At 48.0% G+C, this 6,484-nt stretch overlaps 1 long non-coding RNA gene across 3 annotated transcripts in view; it reads left to right on the top strand.

Moving 5' to 3' along the window:
* The window catches only part of LOC102243470, a 12,486-nt gene extending 8,535 nt beyond the window's left edge, over positions 1 to 3,951 (top strand). For 2 of the 3 annotated variants that reach the window (XR_001363251.1, XR_001363250.1), the window contains one exon: positions 1,472 to 3,951. This is a non-coding gene — a long non-coding RNA (uncharacterized LOC102243470). The remainder of the gene's footprint in view (positions 1 to 1,471) is intronic. The other variant, XR_313926.2, reaches the window with a different exon arrangement.
* The last annotated feature ends 2,533 nt before the right edge of the window (positions 3,952 to 6,484 follow it).

Consider the following 6,484-nt stretch of genomic DNA (forward strand, 5'->3'; position numbering starts at 1 on the left):
TCCGGGGGGAAATCCGTTCCTTGCCTCGTCTACCTTCTGGTGGCTCTGATATTCTTTGAATTGTGACCACATCACTCCAGTCTCTGCCTCTGTCTTATCCGTTTTCCTCTCTGTGTCTGTCTCTGCCTCCGTCTTACAAGGGTGGGTGTGAGATGCATTTAGCGCCCATCTGGATAACACAGGATCAACAACTCCTCTCAAGACCCTTAACTTAGTCACGTCTTTGCCATATTACCACATTAGGTAACATTCACAGGCACCCGGGATTAGAAAGTGGATATATCTTAGCTCTCTGGGACCACCGTTCAGCCCACTACTGGTTATTTGCACAAAGAGCAGAAAAAGCAAAGATTCCCACCACCACTCCACTGGCCTGACAGACACGTAATGAAAAGAGTATTATTGTTGTATTATGTTGCTCCAATCAGAGTGTGAACATGATTTTTAGAGCACCATTTTGTTTTTTAATTATCCCAATTAAAAGAAATCATAGCAGGCTTAGGATAAAAATAGTACAGAAGAGTATATGTGGGAAATAAAGGAGCCCCTTTGCAATTTTTCTTGAACTCCAGTTGCATTTTCTAAAAAGTAACCACTGTAGGCAGTTTATATAATCTTCACAAATTTTCTAAGTATATTCAAGTGCATACACTTTTTCTTTTTTTAAATATGTTTTTATTGATTTTAGAAAGGAAGGGAGAGGAGAGAGAGAGAGAGAGAGAGAGAGAGAGAGAGAGAACTATACATCAATGATGAGAGAGAATCATTGATTGGCTACCTCCTGCACACCCCACACTGGGGATCAAGCCTGCAACCCGGGCATGTGCCCTGACCGGGAGTCAAACTGTGACCCTCTGGTTCATGGGTCGATGCTCAACCACTGAGCCATGCCGGCCAGGCTGCATACACTTTTTTGCTCATAACATTAAGATAACCGAGGGTGTTACAATATATTCTGAAGACAGGACAGCCCTCTGACCCACCTCATTCTTTCTAGTGACTTCTAGCATAGCATCTACTTAACTGTCCCACACTGGCCAACATTTTCGTTAACTCGAGGATTTTGTTGTTGAAAACTATATGCTCTTTGGCATGTGTTGAGTGTACTCATAGGATACATTCCCAGAAGTGGATCTCTCTCTCTCTCTCTCTCTCTCTCTCTCTCTCTTTCTCTCTCTCTTTATTAATCCTCACCAGAGGATAATTTTTCCATTGCTCTTCAGAGAGAGTGGAAGGGGGGAGGGAGGGAGAGGGAGAGGGGGGAGAGAGAGAGAGAGAGGGACATCAGCTGGCTACCTCCAGCAGGGCCCCCATCAGGGGACAGGGAGCCAGCCTAGGCATGCACCCTTGACCAGGAATTGAACCTGCGACCCTTGGAGCACAGCTGATGCTCTAACCACTGAACACACTGGCCTGGGCAAGAAGTGGAACTTCCCTCAATCAAAGTATATGTGCATTTTAATTTCTACAGCTACAGCCCAGTGCCCTTCAAAAAGCTGGTCTCATCCCCACACCCATAAACAGTGTGTGTGCCCTGTGTGCCAGGGGAAGCAAATACAAATGAGGTAAGTACACGTTCCATGCCAGCCTGGATGGGGGTGGACCCGGCCTCTGAGGTCACCCCTGGAGCTTTCTGCGGCAGTAAGTGTTCGCAGTTCTCGCTAGCTTGGGTTTTATAAACAAAGGCAGAGTTTGGGGAGGTGAGCCAGGCCCGTGCAGCGAGAAGCATTGTGGAATCCAGTATTTATATCTTTAGTACAGTTAGAACTTAAATATGGACAAAACATATTTTTCTGTTAATTTACACAAACAAATATGTTCCCAGGCCCAACACCTCTGGTGCCAAGTTTCTAGGGGAAATGAAATTCGACTGTGAGATTATAAACCACTAGGGAGACAAGAATGGAAAAGCTGTGGCAAGTTAGCTTTCTGCATCCAGATCCGGGCTGCTGAGCGGTGTCGCTTTCTGTCTTCGTTGCAGATAAACCTGCCAGTAATTTCAGCGAATGAAACGCAGATCCTGGAAAGGCCAGAAGATGGAAAACGCTCCAGTTTTGATAAAAGGAGGTCTGCTCTGCCTCCAGTCCTCCCTCCTGCTGGTCAGGAGGCGCAAAGAGGAGCTGATGAATTGAGGGAGAAGAAACGAGGCCAATGTGAGTCGCCTTTCAAGGGCTGTGCTGATATACAAACCCAACAACCTGAAACTGGTCCAAGAGGGGATTAAAGCAACATGTTATTGTGAGTGATTGCTTAATTTATTGAGCTGTGGCAAGATCTGTCATGAAATACACCCCTTGCAACTGATAACCTCCGGCTGCAATTGAACTTGACAATTAAGGAATATTTTCCAAGGATTTTTCTGGAACAGCTTAGAATTTTTTGTCTCTGTGGTGGGGTGCTTCTGAGCACTCATTTTGCCAGGCAAGCTTTTTTCTTTTCTTTTCTTTTTTAGGAACGAAAGGCTGGTGTTAATAGGAAATAAGCGTCACTTTATTGACTGCCTTGTGCACACCAGGCACTTAATATACTTTATCTCTAATCCTGACAACAGCCCAATGAAGGAACTCTTATTCGTCCCTATTTTACAGATATGAGGTTTCTAGGTGTTCAGTAACTTCCCCAAGTGACATTGTCCAAGTTTGTAGCTATTAGCCACTGGTGGCTATTTATGTCTAAATTAATTAAAAATTATCAAAGAAATCCACTTCCTAGGTTGCACTAGTAGCCAGCACAAGTGCCCACTCACCAGGTGTGGCTGGTGGGCACCACACTGGACAGCTCAGATACGGACCATTTCGATGACTGTGGGAAGTTCTCGTGATCAGTGCTGTCCCAGAATGTTCACAGGTAGAAGTCCAACCCCTGGCTTCAAAATTCTACCGTTAGACCCTCGCTTCTTGCTTCTCTTTGTGGGGCTGAGAAGTAAGGACTAGAGCTGTGAGGCTAAACCCTGGCTGCACATTCAAGTTACCTGGGCTGCTTTAAAAAATATTGATGATATGGTCCCAGCCCTGGAGATTATGACTTTACTGTGATCGGGGGGGTGGGGAGGCGGGGAGACAGGCATGAGGGGCTCTATAATTCCCCATGTGTACAGCCAGGATTGAGAGCAGCTAGAAGAACGGGTCCACACACAGTAAGATGGAAAGAACTGGCTCATCTCCCAGCAGAATGGGGTCGCTGTGGACCCAGGCGTGGGCTTCCCCCAGGCCTGCATCTGAGCCTTCCATCAAACGGCTCGGGTTCCTTCCTGCAGGCAGGGAAGACTTGGGTGCTTTCCCACACGCGCCCTGCTCGATGGAGACACGGTGAGGAGCTCTGCTTTCAGGAACAGGCCCTGTCACGCCGCCACGGAAGAAAGGAGATGGGATGCGAGACCACAGGGACAAAGTGGGGTCTGTAGCCCCACCTTTGGAGTGGAAGCCTCGGGACGAGCCCATGCTGTAATCTGCCTGACAGAATAAAAGTGTTTCCCAGCTCTGTCAACAAAGACATTGCAAGGGAAGAAAAAGGGAGGGAGAGAGAACCTGCGGATTGAGAGAGACGTAAGAGACACATCAACCAATCCCAATGGAGGGAACTTGTATGGGTCCCAATTTTATCCAACTGTAAAGAAAACATTTATGAAACAACCAAAGAATTTTGAACACTGAGTAGATATTTGCTGATATTAACGCATTACTGTTAGTTTTAGTAGGGGTTATGGTGGGATAAACCCCACTCCTCTTTTGGAGTCATATACGAAAATATTCGCAAAAGAAATGATTTCTGTCTGGATTTTGCTTCTAAATATCTGAGATGAAAGAGGAGGAGAACGGTTATAGATGGAACAAGACTGGCTGAGAGTTGGTGGTTGTTGAAGCTGGGAGATGGGTAGTTGGGGTTCATTGTACCACATTGCTCTTGTGTATGCTTAAAGTTTTTCATAATAAAAGTAAATTTAAAAGTGAAGAACAGATTTTTCCTTCCCTTCACTCAAGGGTATTGGGTTGGTCTGCCCACCCGCTGGTGGCATCTCTGGGGCAAACCTGGGTAGCAGATTTGAAATAAATCTTAGCATGCATGTGTGCGTGCACGCGCATGCACACACAGACACACACACACACCCCTCCTCCTGTCTCCATGGCAACCAGTTAGGTGAGACAGCACCATCCCAAAGGTTCCTGTCCTCATGAGGATCAGGCCAGGCTTCCAGTGTCGTGCCAGGCCCACCATAGCCTCTCCCTTTGGTCCTAGTCAGACCTTCACCAGGGGCACCCCCATCCGATCTGCCTCCTTGCACCCCCTCCCCATTAGCCTTGCCCTCCCTGTGCACCCCCTGAGGAAACAGAGGTCCATTAGTGGAAAGAACAGGACCCTGAATTGGATTTAGCTTCAAATTCTGACTTCCCCACTTAAAAGCAGGCATTTAACCATCCTGAGCCTCATTTTTCTCATCTGTAAAACAGGCATAATGTGACCTCAACTAACTCAATACATATTATTGGCGGGGGGGGGGGGGGGGGGGAAAAGGGGTGGCAAAAAGGACCTAGTCTCCACCACGTGGAACTAGACATTCAGAGGTGAAAGGCAATCTTAACAGACTGCAGTATAAGTGCCATGAAAGGCACATGTTATAAAATTTGAGATGTAAGGGTGCTTAGTCACATCCTAATTTTTTGAAAACTGGCAGTCACTACCTAGGAAATACCATATCTCTCAATCATACTTTTCATTAACCAGAGTATCCATACTTCCAACTACTGAGTATCCAGCTATGCAAACACACGGAACAATTTCACTTCACTTAGCGCGTACATTTCCACGCGGGAGGTACTATTATTCCCATTTTGTGGGGGAGGAAAGGAAGCACGGAGAGGCAAGGACCTTGCCCAAGGCTATCCCGTGGATACAGGGCCCTGCGATTGACCCTCTGCATTAAGCTTTGAAATGCAGCCACAGGGGCAGGAAATCAGAAAAGCTAGGAGACCAACAAGCTCTCCGGGTCAAATTCCATTTTACAAATGAGGAAATAGTGGCCCAGAGAGGCCAAGCAATTTATCCTGGGCCCCACAGGGAATTAGCCGCTCAGCCTGTATCCAGCCTGCTGGAGGAGAAGGTGAGGGGAGGCCCCATGCGTGAGGGAAGCTGACTCTCACTGCCCCATTTAACCCTGTCCGAGCTGTCCTGGGACCGGACACTTAGATACTCAAACCAGGAAAGTCCTGGGCTACCCAGGATGAGCTGGTCACGCTGTCTACTAGTGAGGTGTCTAAATGGACGTTTTCCAGAATGCGGCTCTGGGATGGAGCTGGCTGGGGAGAACCTCTAAGGCCCCGTAGAAGTGCTGGGCTTCACGCCTGTGGCCCCTGGGGTACCACCCACGTGTCATCCCAGGGGCCTCTGGAATGGCCCATCACCCAGCATCCTTCCTTACACCTCTCCAATCTGTCCCCCCACCGCCCCCAACAGCCGGAGTGCTCTTCCTGAACTGTAAACCTACTGGCCCCGTACCCCAGTCTACAAGTCCAACTAGTGTCTCATTTCTCCCATGGCTTTAGGACAGGGGTGGGCAAACTTTTTGACTCGAGGGCCACAATGGGTTCTTAAACTGGACCGGAGGGCCGGAACAAAAGCATGGATGGAGTGTTTGTGTGAACTAATATAAATTCAAAGTAAACATCATTACATAAAAGGGTACGGTCTTTTTTTTTTTTTTTTTTAGTTTTATTCATTTCAAACGGGCCGGATCCGGCCTGCGGGCCGTAGTTTGCCCACGGCTGCTTTAGGACAAACTCTCCCTTTCGCAGGCCTGAGGCCCCCTGGCGGGGCTTGTCCAGTCCCGCTGTGCAGCCTCCCTCTTGAACCCACCCTACCGCTACGATATCCCCAGCAGGACCCGGATAGCCAGAGACCTAACCATACCTCCCCCCTCACACACATACCTTTTCCCACCACCCCACCCTTTCCTCCCACAGAACCAGCACAGTCGTAATCACATAGCTATTTGTATATTTAACGGATTATTAATATCTAGTCTCTCCCACCCCTGGCTAGACTGTCAGCCCACGGGGATGGGTATGTGATGTTCACTTCTGTTTCACAGCCCCTGACTCAGTGGTGACACATGAATGGTGCTCAGTCAACAGTCATCAGGCCTGGCGGGGTGGCTCAGTTGGTTGGAGCATCGTCCTGTACAATAAAAATGGATGTGGGTTCAATTCTTGGTTGGAGCACATACCTAGGTTGCAGGTTTGATCCCCAGTCAGGGCACATACGGGAGGCAATCGATCAATGTTTCTCTCTCATCTCTCTCTCTCTCTCTCTCTCTCTCTCTCTCTCTCCTATCCCCCCTTCCTCTCTCTCTAAAATCAATAAAAATATATCCTCAGGTGCGGATTAAAAAAATAAACAGTCATCAGATGGACCAACCAGTACCATCGTCACCTCCAACCAGGCCTCCACCTGAAATTACAGAGCCTGTATAGCCACCCTGACCTCCAGC

This window comes from Myotis brandtii, unplaced genomic scaffold, assembly GCF_000412655.1.
Source record: "Myotis brandtii unplaced genomic scaffold, ASM41265v1 scaffold363, whole genome shotgun sequence".
Taxonomy (NCBI): Eukaryota; Metazoa; Chordata; class Mammalia; order Chiroptera; family Vespertilionidae; genus Myotis; species Myotis brandtii.